At 39.1% G+C, this 26,409-nt stretch overlaps 2 protein-coding genes and 1 long non-coding RNA gene across 3 annotated transcripts in view; 2 read left to right on the plus strand and 1 right to left on the minus strand.

Moving 5' to 3' along the window:
• Nucleotides 1-26,409, minus strand: part of LOC144653189 (uncharacterized) — a 467,538-nt gene that overhangs the window by 415,321 nt on the left and 25,808 nt on the right. The gene's annotated exons all lie outside the window — the stretch shown is intronic.
• Nucleotides 1-26,409, plus strand: part of LOC144653167 (uncharacterized) — a 300,092-nt gene that overhangs the window by 266,217 nt on the left and 7,466 nt on the right. The window lies entirely within an intron of this gene.
• On the plus strand, nt 441-26,213 carry LOC144653199 (uncharacterized). The gene is made up of 3 exons (XR_013570697.1): nt 441-1,117; nt 22,339-22,407; nt 25,917-26,213. It is a non-coding gene; the product is annotated as an uncharacterized LOC144653199 (long non-coding RNA).

The raw sequence follows: 26,409 nt of genomic DNA on the forward strand, positions 1-26,409 counted from the left end.
TATCTCCGCTAAAACACGTTTCGGCGATTTCTTGGCTATTATTAAACCTAATTAAGAACCTCTAAATTGTCGCCTGGCAATGCTGACTTTTGCCAAACATCTGATCCAAAGGGGAATACCTATCTCGTTCGGGACTTAAGTTTCACGGGAAGTCAACCTGAGTGTGATAATGAGAGAGTTTTTCTCCTTAAAGGTCAAATGAACAGAAATTTCGATTTCGTTCTCTTCGGCCGTTTTTCAATTGATTGTTTGTTAGTTGTTGTTCAGAGACGCGCATATTTTTAAATAAAATAGCTAAAGTTCAAAAATAGCTTAAAGTTTCGTTTGCTGTAGTTTTGCATATCATGTGAGACATAGACAGAATGCACGCTGATATGAAAACAAATCAGGAATCTCCATTGTTCTTTCTCATTAGCATTTAACGTTAATGAGCAGAATTATCTGTACGTGCCTTAACTATGCACGTGCGTTTTGAATCTTGGTACACTTCAAAGCAGTTCTCCGCCGTACAACAACGTGAAATGACAAAATTCTGCGTATTTTAATTTAGACAACGTCAGCCACGACGGCTAATTTTTGGTTTTTCTATTTGGAGTCGAACGCTCTTTTTGAATATTCAGCAAGAGCTAGTTCTTAAAGCGATCAATAAGCAGAATACGACCGGAAAGTTGCGAGATTCTCAAGCAAAATATAAATTCATTTTCCACCAGACGTTGTCTTTGACGTTGCCGTCGGTGCGGTCTGCGGAATTGGTCTGCGGTCGTCTTCAAAAACACCCATTATGACGTCAAAAACTCTTCCCATTCCTTCCATTTCAGTGCGCAGTCATTCAAAAACGTTTTCGTGAAGCCTTCGGAAATCTTCGTATTTTTTGCTGTTATTCACTCTTTAAGGCTCGGAAAACATTTTTTTCTTAATTTTACTCAATAATGGGTAGTTTTAGCGTTTGGTTGGTTAAAATGGCACTTTGAAATTTCTGTTCATTTGACCTTTAACAACGTCCCTTTTGTGCTCTTGTTGTGATGCTTTGCTATCCTCTTTCCAGGCAACTATCTTCGAACAATATTCAACACCTGCCTCCTAAGCTGTTCCGATTTACGCAACAACTTGAAAACCTGTAAGTAAAGGAACTGTAATACTTAAATTTGAACGTACATGCGTCAAATCTTTAAATTATAGAATAGGTAAAGCCAGAGAGTGTCGAAATAAGGTAGAAAGAGCAAGCTTTCAAATTTCAAACTTTTCAAATTGAAATAAATTTTAAAGTAAGATTTCTCTTGAAATTTTAAACATTTCGTTTAGATGTTTGCTGAATTTTAGATTTCTTTGATGCCAGATCTTCTCGCTGATTTTTTGTCTATATCTATATATACTGATCCATTTGTGATTCTTTAATTGTGAATATATTTGAATGCCCGGGTTCGAATGCAGTTTTTTGTAGGTAAAATTTATGTAAAGCAATAGAATGAACTAAAATATATTTATCCTGTTTGGGTAGTAGCTAGTCGCATAATGTTGGCGATCTTTTCCTTCCATTTAAAGGGGCGTGTAAAATCGTTAAAGTCTCCATAATTCCAATATCCTCGCCTTTCTACCAGCTTCCAGAGTCTTTCACTAAAAAAGAAACTAAAGTAGCGCGGATTACAACTGTACATGGGAAGGCAGGGAAGAGACTGGGAACAGATCGATGCGGTTTTTCGACGACACGTTTTGTGAAGAGATGTTATCATGTCTTTCAGCTGAATTGAAGAGAATTCATCAAATATATAATTTGTCTCTTTCGTTTATACTTTGCATAAGTCCTTTCTTACCTTCCAGGAGCATTTTTCTTCGTGTTGTTGCAGCGATTTCTTGTTTATTTCATCTCTGTTTGCGTTACATTTAGTCCTGTAGCTAGATTCCAGTCCCATTTGGTTGTATTGATCGGTTGATCCACCTTTTTTAGTTGCAAAGGATTATGGGAAGGTTCTTATTATAATTATTTATTGTTTTCATAATTATTATTATTAAAATTATAAGGTTCAAACCTTCATGACGCGCTTGCATGCCATAAGTGTGATTAAATACTTAACTCCCTTTTTATCGGCAGAGATCTTTCTGATAACGAAATAGAATACTTACCAAATGGGTTGTTTTGCTGTATGAAAAAATTAAGAAGTCTGTAAGTATATAACAACTTTATTTCTTGCAAATCAATGTTTTACCTCTATTATTATTCATTCAAAATATTTTTTCCTTTTGTGATTGGCTATCAATCCCAGGCTAATTCCAGCTAACCGGCTAGCACTGACCAAATTTGGAAGAAGGTTCTATTATTGGACGATTGACGTCAATAGTTCAATAATAGAAAAAGTATTGGACGATTGACGTCACGCAGCAACAGCTTTGCTGTCGAACAGCCAGAACGCGCAAAATGGCAGTCAGGTTTGAGAATTTTGAAGAGGAAAATTTTTCCAAGTTACTAGAAGACAAGGATAGTCAAAACACGAAAAAAGCAACTAAGGGAAGTTAATCGATTTGAAAGCCCTGATCCAGCCACAGCAGAAGACTTGGCGCATTTTTAGGAAAATTCTACTCCGAAGTGAAAAAGAAGGATGGGAACCGGTACTCGAAAACCTCGCTTTGTGCCGTCAGATTTGGCTTGAATAGATACTTCAAACAAGTGCTAAATATCGACATTATAAAGGACAAGGAATTTAATGAAGTAACCGCGTTTATAAAGCTTAAATTAAATTTAAAAGTCAAAGTTGTTGCGTATTGTGTATTCTGCCTATTTTTAAAACCTTACTAAGTTCATTATTTACATTTAGAGCTCTGGAAATATTTTCAATGAGTAATAAAAAAAAATTATTGAATTCCGCTTTCTTATGATATGAAGAATTAGTATATACACACTCAGTGATCTTGGTGTTTCAAGCAATCTGATTGGTTCGCTATCTCGGGCTAATGAGCATTATTCACTCCCTACGGAGTGAATAATGCTTGATCCAAACTGAAACAAAATGGCCGGCGAAAACTCGCGTTTCGCCGGCGTTTCTGAATCGCAAATACTAAGAATACAAGAAGATGCTGAACCAGAAAAGACAAAAAGAAGGCTAAGAAATTTGGCCTGATGGTTTTCAAAGTAAGAGAAGACTACATATTTCGCAATTTGCAGCACAATGTCCACACAACTCGAGTACTAAAACGATAAACAATTGCTTACCGTCAAGTCGCTCTTCGCCCGGCATCGGCAGAAATGAATACCGCAGATTTATCGGCAGCAACATCAAGTGTTATTCAACCAAGATCCTCCACGAATATTCAGGAAAACGTCTTTGTGCAAGAAAACATCCAGTTTTCACCACAGTTCTGCACACATTCAGTATAATCCAAACTTTCAGGTGGATCCTTCGCCAACTGCTCTTTCAATTTTCAATTCAAGTGAACTTCAAAAGCTTTGATTCAACGGTCAAAATGCTTTGCAAGCAGGTTTTTGATTCAGATTGCAGGTTTGAGTGGTGTTAAAGGACCATTTTACTAGATTGTGACGAGGATTTTATCGAAGATTAACTAGATTTGCCATGTTTGAAGATTCTGTAAACTGTTTCGCGCATGTCGGTTAGTGCCGCTTGTATGTACGTTTTCCACGCATGAATTGAGAGGTCAATTAAATCGACTTTAAATGGTTTCCTTCTGAAAACTTTGAGATCGCTTGCTGTTGAGATCACTTCGTGTGTATATACTAAAACAATTATTCTTTGAAATCTCGGTGAATAGCGGCAGAATATTCACCGAGCCGCTCCGCGTCTCGGTGAATATTCTGCCGCTATTCACCTCGATTTCAAAGAATAATTGTTAATTATGCAGATCTTGGATGGTGTTATCCGCCTCACCCTTCGGCATCGGCGGATTACAACCTCCGAGATCTTCGTATCATACTCAGCCTCCTCCAATAATTGTCAATTATCGACTTGAAAAGGAAACTCTGTGTTTAATAATACGTTTTTGCTTTACATTAACATGCAAGGGCCACAAACTTATATTTATTTAACACATGCAGACATTTTCATACATTGCGATTTGTTCGTTGTTGGCCCGTAGAACCACGAAAGATATGTCAAACCAGATTATTGCCCGCCCTGAGAACATTTAATTGAAAGTCAACGAAATTAACGTGACTTATTAAACATTTAACAATTTTTCTTTGAAATTGTGGTGAATAGCGGTACAATATTTACTGAGACGCGAAGCAAAGAGGTAAATATTCTGCCGTTATTCACCGAGTTTTCAAAGAATATTTGTTAAAGTATATACACACAAAGTGACCTAATTGACCTCTCAATCCATGCGTGGAAAACGTACAAGCGGCACTAACCGACATCCGCGAAAGAGTTTACAGACACTGTACAGAGTCTTCAAAAAATAGCAAATCTAGTTAATCTTCGATAAAATCCTCGTCACAGTCTAGGAAACTGGTCCTTTAACACCATGCAAGCCAGCAATGTGAATCAAAAACATGCTTACAAAACATTTTGACCGTCGAATAAAAAATTTGAAGCTCACTTGAAATGAAAATTGAAAGAGCAGTTGGCGAAGGTTCCAACCGAAAATTTGGATAACACAATGTCTGCAGAACTGTGGTCAAAAAGTGGATGTTTTCTTGCAAGAAGACGTTCTCTGGAATATTTGTAGAGGTTCTTGGTTGAATAACACTTGATGTTGCTGCCGATAAACCCGCGGTATTCATTTCTGCGTTGCCGGGCGAAGAGCGACTTGACGGTAAGCAACATGTTTGTCGTTGCTCGAGTTGTGTGGACATTGTGCAAATTTCGAAATATGTAATCTTCTCTTACTTTGAAAACCATCAGGCCAAAAGGCCGAAGCCTTTTTTTCATTTTATGGCTCAGCATCTTCTTGCATTCTTAGTGTTTGCGGTTCAGAAACGCCGGCGAAACGCATCGAGTTAACGCCAGCCATTTTGTTTGTGTTTGGATCACGCATTATTCACTCCGTAGGTAGTGAATAATGCCCATTAGTATAATTTCAGAGGTGATTATAAGAATTGGGGCATTCTGATTTGTCGAGAAGCACGGTTTATGGTGCTATAATATAAAGCATTCCAAGGCTTGGCTACTTAGCCATGCCTTCTTTGCCATCCAGGCAAGTGAACATGACGGCATTTGCTGAATGAAATTATCCCTCATTTGAAAGAAATCACTCCAAGTCCTAGATATTTAAAACATTGGAAATTTTAAAATTAACTTCCAAGGATTTTGGACCGAAAATAGTTTCAAAAGTTGGTTTTCAAGGTATTAGAATTGACCGTAGACATAGTGGTTTTGGAGATCGCACGCGGCCATGAGAAACTAAGTCCGATCGCCTGATAATTTTTTTTTCTCACTGGAGCCAGTTATTTCGAGAGAATTCACACAACTGCATAGAAGCCATCAACGATTTAACAAAGGTACCAGATATCTATCTTTTTCGTAGTGTTTGTTATTTTGCAGTTCTTGATATTCACATCTGAAAATTATACTAAAACTATTATTCGCCCGAGATAGCGAGCCAATCAGATTGCTTGGAACACCAAGATCATTGAGTGTGTATATACTTATTAAAATGAGTTACATATTAAACGTTTAATGTCTGAACGGATAGATTACGCCTTCCCGATCTGTATATACATTTATTATATGACTAGCTCCGTGAGCGGTCAAGATGAAACGAATCCCGTGCTCTGATTGGCTACCCGAGTGGTCAAGATGGAGCCATCTTGACCGCTCGGGATCGCCCGCTGTGTTCCCGCAAGCGAAAAAGCTTTTCAGTTCCGTCGACGCTACTACAAAAAGCTTTTTCTTCGTAAACTTGAGCTATGAAACCATTTTCCGAAACAACACAAATATTTTCTGCCTGTTTCTAGCGAAAGAGAGGCCGATTACAAAGAAATAGGTCTTGAAACGAACGAGAACAAACTAATTTAACAACAAATGTTAACGAGTTTCGTGAATTTTATTTGCCACAACAACCAGCTATAAGCTTAAATACAAAAATTAAAACGCAAAGCGACTTGAAGACATGATATCGGTTTTGTTCGGCGGAAAAGGGAGAGAAGTCAGTGACACACCTGAAGAATAAAGAATTCGGCAAACTTGTCGTTTGTGTAAATCTTGATGGAGAAAGCGGTCGGCACGGCGAACCAGGCATTGTAAGCTTTTAAAACATCTTTTCACCGAAGCCTCTAACGCTCACGTCGAATATATTCGGGTCGAACATTTAAATAAATGATGTAGGAAAGTTCAAGCCCTTCCCGTGAATTTATAAGTCCAAAACGCTTTCAACAATCACAATTTCAATATTCAGCTCGTGTCACCGTGACGGCAGGTTTGCACGACTAAAGCGCCAGAAACGAGCAAATGCTGTGCAAAACGTCCAATAAACAAAAGCTGGCGGCCAGATGGAATGGACATTCTTGTGTAAGGCTTCAAACTCAACGTTGATTTGCAATTTTAGCCATTTCAATATCCTTTTGAGGGTTAAAAAGAGGTGAATTTCGCTGTTGTCGCGTTGTTTTACTTCGTCTCCATTCATTTAAGAATTTGACAGTCACTCATTAAACTTTTAAACCAATGAAATGATTTTAGTGTGCGCCTTGAATTTGCATGCAACTGGCTTCCTTTTCAGTACTCGAAAAAAGTCATATCATAAATCCTTTATTGACCAAGCTTGTTCGGTCAAGAAGGCAGGATATTGGCCTCGCTCTTTTTTTGCGTGTTTATGGACCTAGACTTAGTCTCGGTCCATAAACACGCAAAAAAGAACTTGGCCAATATCCTGCCATCTTGACCTCACGCTTGGTCAATAACCCATATATATTTAGGCGCTTTCCATTTGTTGGAACTGGCCGGTCGGTTCGGTGGTTTTGAATGTGAAATGGGCCTTTGCACTTTTCCCACAAATCCACCATAACAATACACCGATTCAGGAAAAAAAACGGAAGTTGCATGGAAGCGAGGCTAAATAGCCCTCGCCAGCTGAAAATTATAACCTCAAATTTAGCCGTTGTTTGCTCAATTTTGGAATTTGTTGATCAATAAACAGAACCACGGAACCACCTTATGATGCACAACAACTTTAAAAAACATATTTTGTTTTGAGAGACTGTTCGGTTTTCAGTCCGAATGAAAAAATTCAGGTATAAACAGAGAATTCAAGAGAAACTCGCGTAGACGATGTCTCTCTAGATTCTAGTTCTCTTACTTTTAAACACGCAAGGCAGATTTTTAAGTAATTTGTTTTATTGGGTGTTTGAGGCTATGAAATCTCGAAGAGTGGAGGCGACTGACCATAAAACACACACACTAGAACGAAGCCATGCGTTTAATGACGACCGCCAAGGATCATGGGAGACCCTTGCAAAGTACTTCATATAACATCTCCCTTTTTATACAACGATAAGAAAACTGAAAAATATACAAACAAGCTCAAAAAATGTTAATCATATAATCAGAAGAAACTGTCCACAGTCTTCAAAGCGTAAGAACAAATGTCTGAAGGATTGTTTTTTTTTTATTTATTTTTTTTTGATTAAAACTCAACAATGTTCTAGTTCAACGTGAGTTCATCACCAAAGTTCACTGTCTCTACGTCACAAAGTCCTTGAGTCTCGATGGGCGAACACTGGTTCTCCCGCCCCTAGTAACGGTCTGCTGTGGTTGTAGAGTCTCCGCATGTTCTGCTGTAGTGACCCTTGGCTGAGGGCTTTCAAAACACTGCGTCATTGCCTGTGACTGTTTTACATAAGAATCTTCCCAGGTAGGTGGTGACTCCATAACGGCAGAGGTCTGGTTCTTTGCACTGCTTTGGGTGTTCTCAGATATGACTGGTGCTTGACTAGGATCTTGACGGATGAACTTACGATTCCGTCTGAGCAGGCCTCCGCTCTCTGTTTCAATAAGGAAGGAGCGTGGCCCGACTTTTGCAACACATGATCCCTTCTCCCATGGAGCCTTCGGGTTTGTCGGCTGAAGCCGTACTGGTTCTCCTACTTGGAGCTCTGGCAGAGGTGTTGCATGCTTGTCAAATGCTGCTTTGGCCTGATGCCTCTTCCTTTTGATGTTGTCATAAACTCCATCAGTCCTCGGGCTTGAGCAACGCTTCAGTTGTTGGGATGGTGGTTCTAGTCCGTCGAGACATCAGCTTTTGGACTGGGCTCAATCCATTGCTGTCAGGTGTGTTACGCCACTCGAGCAACGACATTTGCAGATCTTTGTTATCTCGCTTTGCCTTCTTTACAAGATTCTTCGCAATTTTTACTGCTGACTCAGATTTCCCATTGCTTTGACTATGTAAAGGTGAGCTGGTAATATGCTGAAATTCCCATTCATGAGCAAACTTAGTAAAGAGCGTACTGGAATACTGTGGCCCATTGTCGGTCACCACGTCAGCAATACCATGACGTGCAAAGTGGCACTTGGTTGCTTTGATCACTGATTCTGCATTAGTATCAGCTAACAGATCTAGCTCAAAATAATCACTGTAGAAGTCCACAGTTACTAAATAGTTCTCACCACCTACAGTGAAGAGATCTTGTCCCACCTTTGACCAAGGAGTTTCAGGAATCTTGTGCGTCATCAGTGGCTCCTTTTGTTGTCTGGCTAAGAAGTCATTGCACACTTCACAGCGTTGGACTTGATCCTTGATTTGTCCCACCATGCCAGGCCAGAATAACACATCGCGAGCTCGGCGTACACAAGCATCAGGACCAAGGTGGCTGGAATGAACTCTTGCAATCATTTGAGGTCTCATAGAGGTGGGAACAATCACTTTCATTCCTTTGAACAAGACTCCATCTTGGACTGTTAACTCTTCTTTGTAGTTCCAGTATTCATGGTTGCAGACGGGAACTTCCTCTTTGGTCTGTGGCCAACCTGTCATTATTGTATTCATGAGACTTTGCAATGCAGCATCTGCAACTGTGCACTGTTTGATCTGCTGATGAGTACCCTCTGATAGGCGCATGTAATCAACCTGGTTAATGTCAGCGATCTCTTGAAACAACTGCTGCTCTTGTCTCAACTGGAAGATTTGATACTCTGGGACGTTTTCATCTTTGCTGTGATCCACTCGAAGATATGCTCTGCTTAACATATCTGCGATATACATCTGCGATCCCGGAAGGTACTTCACATGAAGATTGAACTTCTGTAAGCGAAGGAGCATCCGCTGCAACCGTTTAGGTGCGGAATGTAAAGACTTCTGAAATATAGGTACCAGTGGCTTGTGGTCTGTCTCCACTGTTGTAAGGTCTCGACCCTGCAGGTACTGATTGAAACGAGTGCACGCGAAGACTATAGCCAAGCATTCTTTTTCGATTTGAGCGTAACGACGCTCCACTGCTGACAGTGACCTTGAAGCAAAGGCCACTGGTTGTCCGCCCTGGAGAAGAGTGGCCCCTAAGCCGGACTCGGATGCATCACACTGGATAGTGGTCTCACTAACTACGTCATAGTACTTGAGGACTGGCGTGGAGCTGATCATATTCTTGATGGTTTGAAATGCTTCTTCTTGCTGACTTTCCCACATGAACAAGTTGTTCTTCTCTGTTAGCTTGCGCAGAGGTTCCGACACTTCAGAGAGGGTTGGCATGAATCTTGAGAGGTAGGTGACACATCCTAGAAGGCGCTGAACAGCTCTTTTGTCGTCTGGTCGTGGCATGTTTACAATTGCTTCCACTTTTGGGGGGTCTGGTCTGAGTCCTTCTGAAGTGAACAGATGTCCCATGTAAGGGACTTGATCCAACCTTAACCGCAGCTTCTTCTTGTTCAACTTCAAGTTTACCTCACGTGCACGATCCAGCAGGTTTAGTAAGTTGCTGTCATGATCTGCTAGAGCATCTTCGATGGTTTCTCCGCTGCCATAACACAGGATGTCATCTGCAATTACCTCTACACCATCTAATCCTGAAAGAGCCTCATTCTGACGACGCTGGTATTCTTCAGGTGCACTGCTGATACCTTGCGGCATTCTCAAGTATCGGTACCGACCAAATGGGGTCCAGAATGTCGTAAGTAGGGAGCTCTCTTTGTCAAGCTTCACTTGATGAAACCCATCTTTTGCAACCAAGACCGTGAATACTTTAGCTTTGGCTAGCTTTGGTAACACTTCCTCGACTGTGGGCATCGGGTACTTTGGCCTTTTTATAGCTCTATTGAGATCTCTTGGATCAATGCACACCCGTAGCTTTTCAGGTTTCTGCACGGCTACTAGGCTGCTTATCCAATCTGTTGGCTCAGTTTCTCTCACAATGATACCCTGTTTTTCCATTTCAGCAATCTTCTCCTTTAGCCTTGCTTTGAGAGGCACTGGAACACGTCGAGGAGCATGCTGGACAGGTTTGATGTCTGGATCTACTTCTATGTGATATTCACATGGTAAACAGCCCAAACCAGTGAAAACATCATCATAATCTCTCATGAGTTTGTCAAATGAGAGAGGTTCATACTCTTTGCTGTTCGATGAGTGTATATACTGGCCTGAGCCTAGGGATATCCAGCCTTGTTTAATGCAAGTGTTGCCATCAATGATTGGCCAAGGTGCACTTTCCAAGATGTCAAAGGGTATCTTGCATTTCGGGCCACTGTTTAAGCTCACTGTAAAGGTGTAGGATCCTAATGGCTCAACCACACGCCCATCGTACAATCTTATCTTTCCACCAGGGGGCCCCAACTTGACATTCCCGTTCTGCAATATGTTTAGGAGATCGTTGTAGGACATTGCACTCACTGCACGTTGCCCCAGTGTCCAACTGAGTTGTGATAGTAGGTGCATACTCGGTATGGAACATAAGTGGTACCATAAAATATGAACGGCTAGCATTACTATTAACCACTCCAACTCGTTCAGTGACAAAGATGGAATCTTCAGACTCGGTTTCTGATCCACATTCTGACGTGCTGCTGCCTTCATCTGCATATTCTTGTGTTGCGCTTGCTTGATGTACTTTGTTGGCTGAAGCACTGGGGGCATGCTTCTTTTCCTGGCATTTCACCGCAAAATGTCCCACACTTAAGACAAGTCTTGCCAGAAGCTGGACATTTGGATCTATCGTAAGGGTGATTGGTGCCACAAAACTTGTACGGGACCCTAGGGCTCATTTTGTCTTGATGACCTTGTTTTGATTTCTTTCCATGACCACGACGATTGTGCTTTGGTTTTTTGTCTGCTACATGGACAATATTTTGAGAGCCAGGTACTGCATCTTTTAACTGGTCTTTGTGAATTCTTGACAGTTCACTTGCTCTAAGGGCTTCTATGCATCTTGTTAAACCAGGGACTGGGCGTTCCCTAAGCAGCCTGTCCCGAGTGCATGAATCTCGAGTGCCAATTACTAATCTATCGCGGATTAAGCTTTCACATAAACGGTCAAACTCACATGGTTCTGCCAGCTGACGAATTCTCACAACATACTGATCGATAGTCTCATGTTCAGCTTGATTGGCAAATCCAAACTTAACCCTTTCAAACAACAAATGTTTCTGTGGCATAAAATGGTCGCCTAAAGCAGTCAGAATCTTTTCCGGATCTTTCTTATCCTCAACGGTTAGGGTAGTAAGACTATTCATCACTTTGACACACTCCATTCCCATCACACTACACAGTGCACCAGCCTGTACTTCCTTCGGCTTTTTGTTTAATTCGGTAGCGGTGACATAATATTGCCATGATTGCCGAAATAATTTCCAATTGGTAGAGACATCATCCTTTACAACCATAGGTTGCGGTGGCGGAATAGTGTAAACTGACATGATAAATGGAAAGCTTTGTACTCACAGTTCCGACACTTTCGAAACCAAAATCCAATATGGCGGCTTCGGAGTTTCCACGTGCTCGATGCGAATACTGCAACAACGAACCAACTTGCGATGAAATATTTCTCTCCTCACACTCCTTTACTGGTAATGAGCGTGTTTCTTTGCTCTGTTCACTTCTGACACCATTTTTGAGGCTATGAAATCTCGAAGAGTGGAGGCGACTGACCATAAAACACACACACTAGAACGAAGCCATGCGTTTAATGACGACCGCCAAGGATCATGGGAGACCCTTGCAAAGTACTTCATATAACATTGGGCATGAACTATTTCAGGTGTAAATTGAACCGTATACGTGTTTGAGTTGCAATGAAATTTATCTCAGTTTAATATCAATAAAATAAACCAGCATTTCATATCAAAATAAAAATATTTACAAAGAAGTAGAGCGGTTTGGTTCGACAGAGAAACTCGCATGTCGTGCGGTTTGTTGTGACATGTTTCAGTCTGGAAAATCCCTCAGGAATCGAAACATTCAGCCAGCATTTTTTTAGTAACATTTTGCACAGACCAGACATGAATTGCTCCATTTGTGAATTGGATAGAATTTGAACAGCAAGCGAAGATTGTATGGTGTGTGTAGTAGCGGAAGCGCGCGCGATGAAAGGCAGGCAGGCTACATAAACTCACTATTTGCGTCGAAAACGATGTGTACATTTACTGTAGATCAATTTTAATTAAAATGTCTTCCCGCATTTTGGTCACACAAATTTGAGAGCAAGATGCCGCCATTTATATTTTAACAGTAACAAAATGTAGAAACTTTAAGATTGCGAGACGATCTTCTCTGTCAAAACAAAACAACCCTGCTTCCTTATCAATATTTTTTGGATAGGAAAGGCGGCTTTATTTTATCGACGTAAACCTGAATTAATTTTCTCTTGCTACACAAATACACGTACAATTTAATTTAAACTTGAAAAAGTTCATGCCCATCACAAATTCTACTAAAAATATATGCTGTATTTTATCAGTAACAGAATTAGAAACTTGACAATGTTTGCCAGACATGTTTACACAAGTTTCTCTGTCAATACTGGAAAGTTTTCGTTCATATCAAAAACCAACGGGCCTCCCAAAGCAGAATCTGTTTCTTAAAAGTTCTTGTGAATTATAAGGCGGTTTCAATTTCATCGATCAACAAAATCTAAAATTGACTATTATCTATACCTCCAGCGAGCGGCTGAAATTCATCCTTTGATGACGTGGGAACATTCATTCGAGCTAGCGCTCAGAAGTCGGCAGCAAAATCTACCCGCCAAGCTGTTAGAATTTCACCTGTCGCCTGCTAGACCATAAATGTCTTTTTTTATACCTTTGAACTTATAAGGATCAAGATTTTTGGCTAGTTTGTAAAGGAAATGTTTTTTCCGACTCAAAATGCCTAACACGCTTATAATAAACTTTGCATTTTTTACCTGGCAAGGGCCACTTAGCCTCGCTTCCCTGCAACTTCCGTTTTTTTCCTGAATCGATGTATTTATAATACTAATGTATTGACTGATTTGACAGGGCAAATCTGACCACCAACAGAATTCTTTTCTCAAATATACCGGTCTGGCCGGCAAGTTCTGACAAATGAATGTCTCAATTTGTCACATTTTGTTTTTTGATTGTTTTTGTTTCTTTGCAGGGGATTAGCATCAAATAAGATTCAAAATCTCACCACAAATATGTTCACCCCTCTTGCAGCTTTGGAAACACTGTATGTTTGACGTAATTTCAGAGTAGCTCAACCAATCAGATAGAAACAAAGTAAAGGATTGGTAATCCCGGTCGTCGGAGGTGTAGAATTTTCGCTGTTCTTATCGATTTTGGAGCTACTTTTAATGTGATGGCCCAGCAAACCTGGCAATTGGTAAAACTAAAAGAAGTTAAATGCAACTTTCGCAAATCATTCATAGAGTATTTTGCTTACGGAGCCTTAAATAACCAGATATATACGGAGCTTTTACCAACTATCAGAACTTCCACCGCATCAGCAGATGTGATCCTGGCTGAAAACCAAACCCGTTGCAGACCGAGCTAACTTCTTGATAGTCAAGAGAAATAATTGAACGCAAAGGAGTCGATAAACCGCTAAGATACTCTGTCTTTTGCATGTTGATGAAACATTAAAAGCTTAAGAAAACTTCGACGAGAACGTCACCAAACAAAAGGTTTGGTGAGCAGAATAATAACTCTGGACGTGCGTTTTGAATCTTGGTTTATTTCTTGACCGTTCTCTGCAAAGCAACAACGTGAAATGACCAAATTCTGCGTATTTCGAAGAACGTGAACGACGACAGCAAAATATTCGTACTTCTATTTAGGTTGAACGCTCTTTCTTTACAAATTTTCGCTGGAGCTAGTTCGTAAACCAATAGATACACTGAATAAATCTGTATGATCGCGAGATTCTCTAGTAAAATGATAAATAAATTTTTCACTAAGCGTTGTCCTCGGCTTCGCCGTTGTCATTGCTTAAACTGCCTAATGTTACTAGTGGACAACTAGAGAGTGATATCCGAAATACATACTTAAGAATTATTCTATGAGCCCGCGTTGGATATGAGGTGGTAAATAGCCAACGAGGCGCGAAGCGCCGAGTTGGCTATTACGACTCGTATCCAACAAGGGCGAATGGAATAATTGTTTTATTAAATTCTTCTGTAAGTTTAAATCGACTGGACATTTCAGTTTGATGTAAACGAAGTGATAGTATGAGGAGGCGGGAAAATTTGTGGCGTGGTGTTCACTTCTTATGTTGAATGAAACACACGAGGAAAGCGAGCGAGAGAGTTTTCTTCCCAAGGTTTTCATCCAATAATTTCCTCTAAAGTCGTTTATATATCCTCGAAATTGTGACAACAGTTAAGATTTACGGCATGATCCGAAGCAAAAGCTTTTCTGGAAACTGAACGTCTTGTGCAAGTAGAACGAGCAAGTGTTTACATTGTACTTGTAATTTACGGCTCCACGGCTGTCATAAAGACTGCTATATTATTTGAAGCGAAATTGAGCTCAAAGTGGAACAGGTTTATTGAAGTATAAAAGGACAAAACCAAGATTGAAAGGTAACAAACTTTACTGAAGTGCTGAGCCTAGCTTTTATGACGTACAAGGAATGAAACTGTCAGTTTGCCGTTCTTTCGTAAATTATTTGCTGCTTTTCTACTTTACTCACTCGCTCTTGTTGTGCGTTTAAAAGTATTATTAATTAAACATTTCGCATCTATCCCTTTGTTTTGCGTAGTTAAATTTACTATGGCATTTCTGTGGTTTTTGTAGGCACCGCTAATTATTTCTTGTTCATAAAGCTCGCCAAATTTGCTGTTTAAAAAAAAAAAAAACCATTTTTTTGATGGAACTGTCGCTTCCCGCAGAAAAATTTTACGCTGAGCGGCACTTGCCGCACTCATTTCCCATATAAGGTCAAACCTAGGTATACTAGCTGATAACCGGGATTCAGTGAACCAATCAGAAAGCTAGAAATGCAATATTCGAGGTTGAGAATTTAATAAAAGGAAATATTCACTGGTGTTGGTCTTTTGAAAGGACACGAGCTTTAACTCCATGTTGAAGAGTCAGTGAAGCCTCTAGCCCAGTATGCACGTAGAATACCGTTCGGGTTGCGCAAAAAGGCTGAAAAGGAGCTCGACGAGCTTATCGAGCTGTAGAATATAGAGAAACATGATCGGTGCCTTTTGCGATGTATGATAGTCTTAGTGAAGTTGAGTTGACAGTGAATAAAAGCGCACGTTTTTCGGCCATAAAATGACCAGCGATGACAGAAGCCCAAGTGAAGCAATTGTTGCTGCTATCAGAGACTCGCGACATCTAAAGAATTAAGTGTCGGGCGACAATTTCAAATAGTAAAGGATAAATAATGTTAATCCGAATCACAAAAACTTTATGGTGATATTCACCAAAGTAAATTAGATCAACTTGAGCGAAGGCAATACTTCGGTTTATTTTAAAACCATCATCAGGCCAAGTTACAGTTAAGTTACAGTTCCCGGGGGGGGGGGGGCACTCAAAAAAGTTTTATTCGGGGAGGCTCCGCCCCAAGATCTTACCCCTTACCCTTTTATATAGCATTTTGACAGAAATTGTACCCCTTTCGTATACCTTTTACTGAAGAAAGGTACCCCTTTCATATACCTAAAAGACGTGACATAGCCTTAGAACAGGACTTTTTCTTGTCATTTTTATGTAGCGCTTAATAAATTAAAATAATACAGCCATAAAGTGCGTCTGTTCGAAATATTTTAATTACAGGCCTTTTAAAAAACCTAAATGACGGATTTTCATCCCCTTTCATTTACCTGAACTTGTGAAATCGCTACCCTTTTATATACCTGAAGCCTGAAAATGGTACCCCTTTCGGGCGGAGCCTCCCCGTATAGGCCGTTATATGGAGTACCCCCCCCCCCCCGGGTTACAGTTCACGGATCGCGTTCAGACCATAGTTATTTAGGGGCTTCCTTTTTAATGTGATAACCTTCTTTAAATTTAAGTAGATTCCAGTTACTGTCCGTGTCAATTATGGTGGTATTGTCCCTCGTTTTGTTGAGGTAAAATTCTCTGGTGTTGATACAATGGTTTTTTGTGTTCAGAAAGCATGAAAAATTGCAGAGCGCTAAAAGATGTTGAACATTTGGCAACTACTCAGATGCTTAAATACAGCGCTATCTTTATTACGAGCGTGTTTAAGTATACGTCCGTAGAGTATGCGTTCGGTTTTACCGATGTAACTTGTATGACATAAGAGACTGAGTTTGGTCATTTCACGTCGTTGTTTAACAGAAGAAGACAAATAAATGTACAAATACGGATAACGCACGTGCTAAGGTATTGTACTGCTCATTAAATCTTTTGTTTGGCGACCTACTGGTTGCAGTCGCCGTCGTGGTTTTTTTAGGCCCCTATACCTTTTGAAATTTAAACCATATGCTAGAAAAGGATATATTAAAGAATAATAAAAAGAAACCAGATTATCCAAATTCAAATAGTAGCAAAGTTTGGTAAGAATCCTAATGTTCCTATGCGCTTTTTGGTAACATAACTTTATTGACTTTTCCAAGCTGTTTTCCAAACAACCTTTTAGAGGTTTTCTTTCATTAATCCCAATAGTGAGTGTTCTCAGGAAGCCTGTGCGTTTTCAAGACAATGTCGTCAATTAAGAGCGTCTAAACAGACTGAAAGACTTTGTTAGAATGAATTGGAGGACTGAAGTAACTTGAGGCGCTTGTCTTTTAAAGACTACTTATATATCTCTAAGAAAGGGAGAGAATATAATATCGAGATATATCGATGTTATTGTAATGTCTAGTCAATCATATAATGGCTTTTATTTCGGCTGTGTATAAAAATTATTCGGTAGCGTGTTTGAAACGTGTTGTAAAAACAGGTTAATACTGCACGGGAAGCAAGCAATCATGAGCCCAAATACTAACCTGAGACTTTTTGTCTACAGAGATCTTTCTTACAACCGAATTCAAAACTTACCAAATGAATTATGCAGAAAAAGGCTAAAGATACTGTATGTATCTTAAGTAATTTGTTTATAGGACGAATAACAAAACTTTCTTCATGGATTCATTTGTATCCATTACACTTTTTTTCTGTGACAAACGGCCGATGAATAAGGTCCGTTTATCATTTTTGAAAACTTTAAAAGCGAAGTTTTAAAGGACTTTTCCTTTTATAGCTTTTTATGTCAACATTTATTTTAAAACACATTACAAAACTGCATTACAACGCTTACGTTACGTATATATTATATTTCTAATCACCTGATTCACTTATTACCAGATTACTGCACAACAACATGATAAAATCTATTTCAAACGAGACTTTTGTGAAATATACTTTTCTTTTTGTGCTGTAAGTATTGCCAGATAAGGGTGCATATACTGATTAGATGTGCTAAATTTATTCTATGCCAGCCTTCCTCGTTCCACTTACTGTAAAACCATCTAATGCTAAAGCAGAAAGTTTGTTATCAACGTCGTCGTCATCGTCATTGTCATCATCATCATCATCATCATCATCATCATTATCATCATCGTCATCATCAACAACAACAACATCAATTATTATTATCATTATTATTATTATTATTATTATTATTATTATTATTATTATTATTATTATTATTACAAGTGAAACCGGTAAAAACAATATATAATTATATATTCCATAGAAAACAGGAAAATGTGAAAAGGTTAAAAAAATAGATTAGTGTGTATCAGTCTGCAGCTTACTTTTATAAGTAAATGCCTACATTGTGCGGTTCCAGAAAATTCCATACTCACCACAAGGATGGTCAATGGAAATTCCGAAGGGGAGGGAGGGCGCAATAGCCCAAATTTTTAAAAGAAAGTATGAAGCTAAACTGAAAGTTCCAGGGAGTCGGAAGGGTCCATCCTTGGGGTAGGTATGGATATTTTTGGAACCACACATTATAATTAAACTGCCATTAAGGTCGGGACACACTAGGCGACACGTCGCTGCAGCACGTCGCGGCGACAGTCGCCTCGTGTGACATGCGACAACTATGTCGCTGCAACAGAATTTTGTCGCTGCGACGTGTCGCACGAATTCAAACTGGTTTGAATTTGTGCGACACGTCGCAGCGACAAAATGAGCGATAGCAGCGTTGTCGCAGCGTGTGTACACGTCTGCGACAAATCGCTGTGACAAGTCGCTGCGACAAAATATGAATTAACCAATGAGAGCGCGTCATGTATTTTCGCCATATTGAATATGGAAAACTAGTTTGCATTCCCACTTTTCCAAATTCGCTGTTTGTGCACCAAACAAACACCTTGTTGCAGCGACTTAGTTGTAAGCAGTACACACGGAGCGACTTGTCGCCGCGACCTGTCACTGCGACTTGTCGCATAGTTTGTCCCGACCTTTACACTATTGAAGACACTTTAGCCTGTGCTAGAGTAAATTTATGGTCTGCGATAATAATTTCGTAAATTCTCTGTAATTTCATTATTTTTATTGAAACAAAGGAGCAATTGTAGAATACCCCGCCATTATTCGTCTGCTCCCGTGCTCCACAGTCCGCAGTGAAATTTTGTTGTTAAGTTATATTTCACTCATAACGCAGTCCGCAGTCATGCAGTCCATTGATCAAAATTGGATTTAATTGTTATAATCGCCTGCCACCGCGGTCCACAGTCCTGTAGTGTTTCATTTGAAAATAATACAAAGTCTGCTAATCGCCTGCCACCGGGGCCCGTAGTCCCGTAGTCGATTCTAAGAAATGCTAGTAAATGTTATAATCGCCTGCCACCGCGGTCCGCAGTCCCGTAGTGGATTTAAGAACAGTAGATATCCTGAACACAATATAAAGGCTAACCGCAAGCAACATAATCGCAGTCCGTAGTGTACCCAGATTCTACATGTTAATAATATATAGTGTTGCCCTTACAAATATAGATAGCTAACCGTGAACAGGCTAACCAGAGTGCATATTAGGCTAACCGAAATGAATAAGTAGGCCTGTCTAAACACAAAACATTCTGTCCCATGTGTTCACTATGGGACTGCGGACCACGGTGGCAGACAAGAAATGCGTGACTACGGACAGCGGTGGCAGGCAATCTAAACACCAAACTTTTTGTGTCGGACCGTGGACCGTGGACTGCGGTGACATTAAAATCAGTTCAGCATGAAATTTTGATATTTGTATGGTGACTGCGGACTGCGGTGGCAGTCATTTCAGTTATGCAAAAAAAGTGCCGGGGTATTCTACAATCATGCCAAAACAAAATAGTTTTGTCATGAACCCAGAATGGTTTCAAAACTTACATGTAATAAAGTGTCAGTATTCACATGTAGCCTTATTGGGTTCTGGGATGTTCATATTACATAAATAGCTATAAATGTCACTAAAGTATATTCAGGTTTAAACTGGCAACATGTGGGAATCAATCATATGACAATTTTATTACATTAACACAATGTGTATTTTTGAGTTCATTTTGACTAAGAGGAATGTCATTGCACTCTTCAAGTCACCTGTAAATAGAAACAAAACAAACAAAAACTGTTTATTTTGATGAAATTGCTATTTTTCCAGCATGCAGACTGTATATTAAATGACCTTTTTCAGTGTGTGAAAAAAAACCTGACTGCATGCTTTCATGTTGGGCTAGTGGATTCAATAATTTTTTCCACTTGCTAGATAGCCAAATGACATTTATGGATTTTTATTTTTTGAAACATGGGACTTTGGGTAAGCATATAATGGTTTCACCTTGCACAGTCTACCTGGGTCAGGCCAGGAAGAAATCAATTTTCTTTGCACCCTTCCTTTCATTAATCATAAGTTTGCAGAAAAAAATGTCAGTCTTCATTTGAATTTTTTACATTGCTAGCTGTAGTTTAAAATGCTACTGAAGGCCATCCAACAACTGAAAATACATGCCTTAAAAAAATGTCAAACAGCTTTTTTATAAAGTAGGCAAATGTCTGGCCAAAAAGTAGATCTTTTAAAAATGTCTCAGGTAGTGAATGTGTGTAGAGAGGAGGATGGGAATTGCTGAGATTGGCTGAGAAGATCAATAACTACCTGAACTTGTTATAATCCATAGTTTAACTCACCAGTAATTCAGAAAGTCCTCAGTTCTGAATTCTGTAAATCCTGTTTACAAATTAGACATTCTATTAATCCCACAAATTACCTGTATACAACAAAATGCAAAAGAAACGTAAATCTATGTCTGGCAATACAATACACATCATGGAAAAATAGAAATTTAAACTTCAGAAATGGCCTCATTTATTTCTTTGCGGCCGGAAATGACCACATGGTCAATATTTTGACAAACATTTCCTCACGTATAAATAATGAAAGGATGCGATTCTTATTAAATTGAAGTAGCTTAACATTCAGATGACAAATATAAATAACAATTACATGCCTCGACGAACTGAGTGACATCGAGCTCGGCTTTAATTCCAGTGAGCTAAGTTTTAGTACGATTCTATCTTTAGCACTTTTATAAATCTTCACATAAACGCCGAAGACATAAGCTTAAGCCAGTCTTCAAAATGAAATTATAGTACAATGAGAAACGCTTACCTCAAGTGACCTCAGGTCACTGTAAGTTTCTGTTAGAAATGTTTGCGAAAAGATTCCACCGTTTCTCCTCATTCCATATTCTTCTCCAGTATCGGGAATACAAATAAAGAATATCGAATACCCTTTGTTTCGGGACTCGTGATCGCGTCAAGAAGAAAGAACATTGACAAAACTATCCTATAGAACTCGAAATTGCAAAATCACTCCACTAGATCGATCGACGCCATTTTGAAAATGCGCCCGCAATACGGACCGCGGGGAATCCGCAAGCAGGGGAGGCACAGCTTAAACTCTCCCCAAGCGCCACTCCTTTGTCTGAAAGAAATTACATCCAACCTCGCCAAAAGCAGTTAAAATGAAAAGAAACTGACAACGTTATAATAAAGAGCATACACTCAAGCCTTTGGCAAAATTTTCTTTTATTTCAAATGCAAATGGTCGTTGAGTAGGAAGCCAACAAACTTTTCAATTGTATTTTTTACTGTCGTACTTTTTCACGAAAAAGTAATAATGGCCATTTTTAAAAACACTATTTAAAAAACTACAACTTTGCTCAAAAAGATCCTAAGAGAGAGGTTCTAGTAAAGTTTTCAAGCGAATTTAAAAATGTGATCCGTTCTGGTCACGTGACCGATGACGTCATAACAATGGGATTAATTAAAAACTACTTCACATATAAGTATCTACCAACATGTAATTTCTTGTTACCTCGCATTTAATGCAACGCCAGATACGCACTTGTACCCAGACTCCCATTTTTTGAAAATTGTGCATAGCTCCCTTAATTTTGATATTTTGTTCGGTACCCGGGCAGTCTGAAATACCTCACACCAATGTGCTTCAAACTGCAATGACTGCTTTTTTAGTTATAAACTATTTTCGTCACAGTGAGCAAAAACGAACTTCTGAGCAAAGTCACGTGACTAATGACGTCATCAACCTACGAATTATACAAGAAGTAGTTTATGGTAAGAGTTATTTCTATACGACGTACTACTCCTGCTGACTTCAAACTGACCAAGTTATTTGGCATTGACGATTTTTCAGTTGCAAAGGATTTTGGGAAGGTTTTTATTATAATTATATATTGTTTTTATAATTATATTATTATTATTATTATTATTATTATTATTATTATTATTATAATTATTATTAAGCAATGTCACGAATTAGCAATTTTTTCAAGTTTGTCGTCCCTCGTCCGTTTATTTGTTCTCATTTCAAAACTATTATTTTAGAGCTCGCTCTCTGAAAGCCATTTTGTATATCAGAAGAATGACTGTGAATATTGTGATATATTTCCTAATATATATAATTTTCAGGTAAAATTACAGAAGTTAAGTTTAATGTTTGTCAATGAGTATAAATTACACCAGGTCTTTTATTTTTCTTATTTTATAGATCCCTAAGCGCGAACCGATTGACGACTATTCCATATCGAGCCTTTTTTAATAAATTGACTGGCATATTGTGAGTATTACTGAACAGTAGCAATTCAGTTTCTCTTTAAAGACTCTCTGTCTACCGGTATGCATTGCGAGTGTTTGTTTTTGTTTTGACTCTGCCGGTATGCATTGCGAGTGTTTGTTTTTGTTTTGACTCTGTCGCTAAAAAATGCGTTTGAAATAAAAAAGATTTGGGGCATTTGGCCATCTAAAGTAAAACTAACCGGTAGAAACAGGTATAAATGTTTGCTTTTGAGGTCATTTGAATGATAACTGACTGCATTTTGAAATGACGACCCCGCGTCTTGAGGTCGCAAGAAGCGATTAGCTCCTGCCGACATACGCGTCATTGCCAATCCATGGACAAACATATTTCACAAGATATGTTGCTTTTTATTTGCATTTACAAAGTATATAGTATTATTAAATTCTCAACCTCGAATATTGCATTTCTAGCTTTCTGATTGGTTCACTGAATCCCGGTTATCAGCTAGAATACCTATGTTTGACCTTATATGGGAAATGAGTGCGGCAAGTACCGCTCAGCGTAAAATTTTTCTGCGGGAAGCGACAGTTCCATCAAAAAAATGGTTTTTTTTTAAACAGCAAATTTGGCGAGCTTTATGAGCAAGAAATAATTAGCGGTGCCTACAAAAACCACAGAAATGCCATAGTAAATTTAACTACGCAAAACAAAGGGATAGATGCGAAATGTTTAATTAATAATACTTTTAAACGCACAACAAGAGCGAGTGAGTAAAGTAGAAAAGCAGCAAATAATTTACGAAAGAACGGCAAACTGACAGTTTCATTCCTTGTACGTCGTAAAAGCTAGGCTCAGCACTTCAGTAAAGTTTGTTACCTTTCAATCTTGGTTTTGTCCTTTTATACTTCAATAAACCTGTTCCACTTTGAGCTCAATTTCGCTTCAAATAATATGGCAGTCTTTATGACAGCCGTGGAGCCGTAAAGAAGTACAATGTAAACACTTGCTTCGTTCGACTTGCATAAGACTTGTAGTTTCCAGGAAAGCTTTTGCTTCGGATATTCTCGTAAATCTTAACTGTTGTCACAATTCCAGGATATTTAGACGACTTTAGAGGGGATTGTTCGAGGAAAATCTTGGGAAGAAAACTCTCTCGCTCGCTTTCCTCGTATGTTTCATTCAACTCAAGAAGTGAACACCGCGCCAGAAATTTTTGCGCCTCCTCATACTATCACTTCCTTTACATCAAAATGAAATGTCCAGTCGATTTAAACTTGAGAAGAATTTAATAAAACAATTATTCCATTCGCCCTTGTTGGATACGAGTCGTTATAGCCAACTCGGCGCTTCGCGCCCGTTGGCTATTTACCACCTCGTATCCAACGCGGGCTCATGGAATAATTGTTAAGTAATTGTGCATAAAAACTGTTAAGGACAAGTTGTAGGACAAGAACATTATTTTATTCTACAGATTATTTTGTTGGCAATTCGAAACTGCGCTTTGGAATCCCTAAGGGGTTTGGTGATTACCGGTACAGATCCTCAAATGTTTTCACTTGGATTTTTTGGACTTAGGCCTCGTCCACACTGACCCGGGTAAATTTGAAAACGGAGAAATTTGAAAACGCCGGGTAAAATGTTTTTCGTTCACAATAACCCGGGTAAATTTGAAAACGATACCCACTTTGGAGAGCGTTTTTGAAACGCCGTTTCAGTGTGACGGTTGTCCTATCCGTGTAAAAAAAGATGCGTTTTCAAATGTACCCGGGTCAGTGTGGACGGGGCCTTAAAAGGTTTCTATTATCAGAAATAAAACTCTACAAAAGAGAACCGTCATCGTACTATTTCGAGTAATCTCACCAGAGTTAACTTGGTAAAGGCATTGAAGGAAACTACTGGAAATGCGAAGGGAGATAAATTGATTCGGTGTCACTTACTGCAGTAAACGGGAGCGTTGTATTTTTTTTTTTTGCATTTCGAATCCAAGTGCACCTTCTTTGTTTCTACACTTCTACTAGACTGATCTCCTCAAAGTAAATTACTGAAATCCTCTGCCCTTTGATGCCTAGCTTTCACGGCTTTCTTTAAAACCCGCCAATGTTACAAACACATCTTGCATTTGATGAACATACTCGCGTTTGTTAATGCCAAAAATCTGTTGCAAACGAAGCGGTTCAAACAACATATTCCCTCCTTTAGAAGGTACGGTGTTCAAACTGTCTATGAACAGCAATAATATTTTGAAAACCCCACTTGATTACTCAGAATAATGGAGATTGGAACAGGCTTCGAAGAAACACTTTAAAAGGAAGGTTTCATATTATGCGAAACCTCAAGTCGAAGCGCGCAATGCATACTGGTAGACAAAGAGTCTTTAACTCATTGTAAACTCGATTGCTTCATCATAGTATGATGCACAGCAGTACACAGACAAGAACGCGAAAACGAGTACCACTATTACTGTTTAGATTCTTATCAATTCGTCCCCAGGACCATTTTTCTTCACTGTCGCTGAAAGAAGTGAAAACAGAGAATCAACGAACGATATCGGGTATAATCAGGACTGACTGACTGACTGAACGACCGACTGACTGATTGATTGACTGATTGACTGATTGACTGACTGACTGACTGACTGACTGACTGTCTGTTATCAAGTGGGGTCCTGTTATAAAAATACAATTTTTTTTTAAAACTCGTATGCAAATTGGAGTCAAGTCACTGGCTCGCTAGCTCTACAAACTATGAATAATGATGATGATGATGAGGATGATGATGATAACAATAATTAAAAAATAATAACAATAATAATAATGAAAATGATGATGATGATGATGATGATGATGATGATAAGGAGGAGGAAGGTGGAGGAGGAGGAGGAGGAGGAGGAGAAGGAGGTGTTCTTTCCCAAGGGCAAAAGACGCCATTTAACATAAACGGGAGTGAAAGGCTTTCCATACAAAACTTTTGCTTTTTGCAATTTCAGTGTAAAATTTAATAACTACCGCCAGAAAAACATAGTTCGGGTTTTGCTCCGAATCTGAACAGCCTGGATTGGCGGCTCCAATGAAAAGCGTGGAAAAATTTCGAAAAGAAAAATGCTGGATTGCATTTTAAGGTTCCTAGGGTTGTTTTTAATTTTGGTGTTAAGGAAGTCCAAAAATATTAAGGTAATCATAACAACAATGTTTCGGTCAAATCTAAGAGAGCCCAACCCTTCTCCGCACATTTCTTTTTTCCGAACTATACGGACAAATGCCCCACTGGTCATATCTTCACAGAGCATCAAATCCTCCTCCCTCGAGGGTATTTAAAGGAAAAGGGTTAAGATTTGAGTGATGGTTAGAAAAACTTATAAATACAACGAAATGAATCATCCATGAGCAGTCACAGAAGGCTGCCTGTCATGATCGACTAGCTAAAAGTCTGAACTGCTCTTTACTGTGTCATGAGTTAAATCAAAGGGCCTTTAATTTTTTCGACTGTGATAACTAAATTAGGCGTTGTCTGTGTTACTTTTAACATTTTTTTGTTTATTTACTTTTAAGAATGTTCTCGGATAACCCTATAACGACAATCAAACCAGAGGCATTTTTCTATGCGAGTGATTACGATTACCTTCAATTACAGCATATGTAAGTTAATTACCGCAGAAGGCACATCTTTTTTTCTTTTTTTTAAAAAAAATATTGGCCAAAGTCTTGACAGAACGGACCGCAGGCGGCAAGTTCCGAACAAAAAGGACTTAGGGTCGTCCCAAGCAAGCTTGGTTGGGAAGATATTTATTAAGCCCCGACCAAAAGGCAACGCAAGTAGACGCAACTTGAAAGCTTGTGTCCACTTGCGTCTCCGTTTGGCCAGGACTTGCGTGCACTTGCGTTGACTTGCGTACACCTGCGTTGACTTGCGTTCACTTTCTTTAATTTTTCAGTTTCACATGCTCCGCATTGAGGTGAGATAAGGAACGTGGATTATAAAAACAATAATTCCAACTAATATTCTTTTATTCAATCGTGCAGCGCTATGTCTAGAATAAATACA

The sequence above is a fragment of the Oculina patagonica genome, chromosome 5 (assembly GCF_052425735.1).
Source record: "Oculina patagonica isolate OP01 chromosome 5, crgOcupat, whole genome shotgun sequence".
In the NCBI taxonomy this organism is placed as follows: Eukaryota; Metazoa; Cnidaria; class Anthozoa; order Scleractinia; family Oculinidae; genus Oculina; species Oculina patagonica.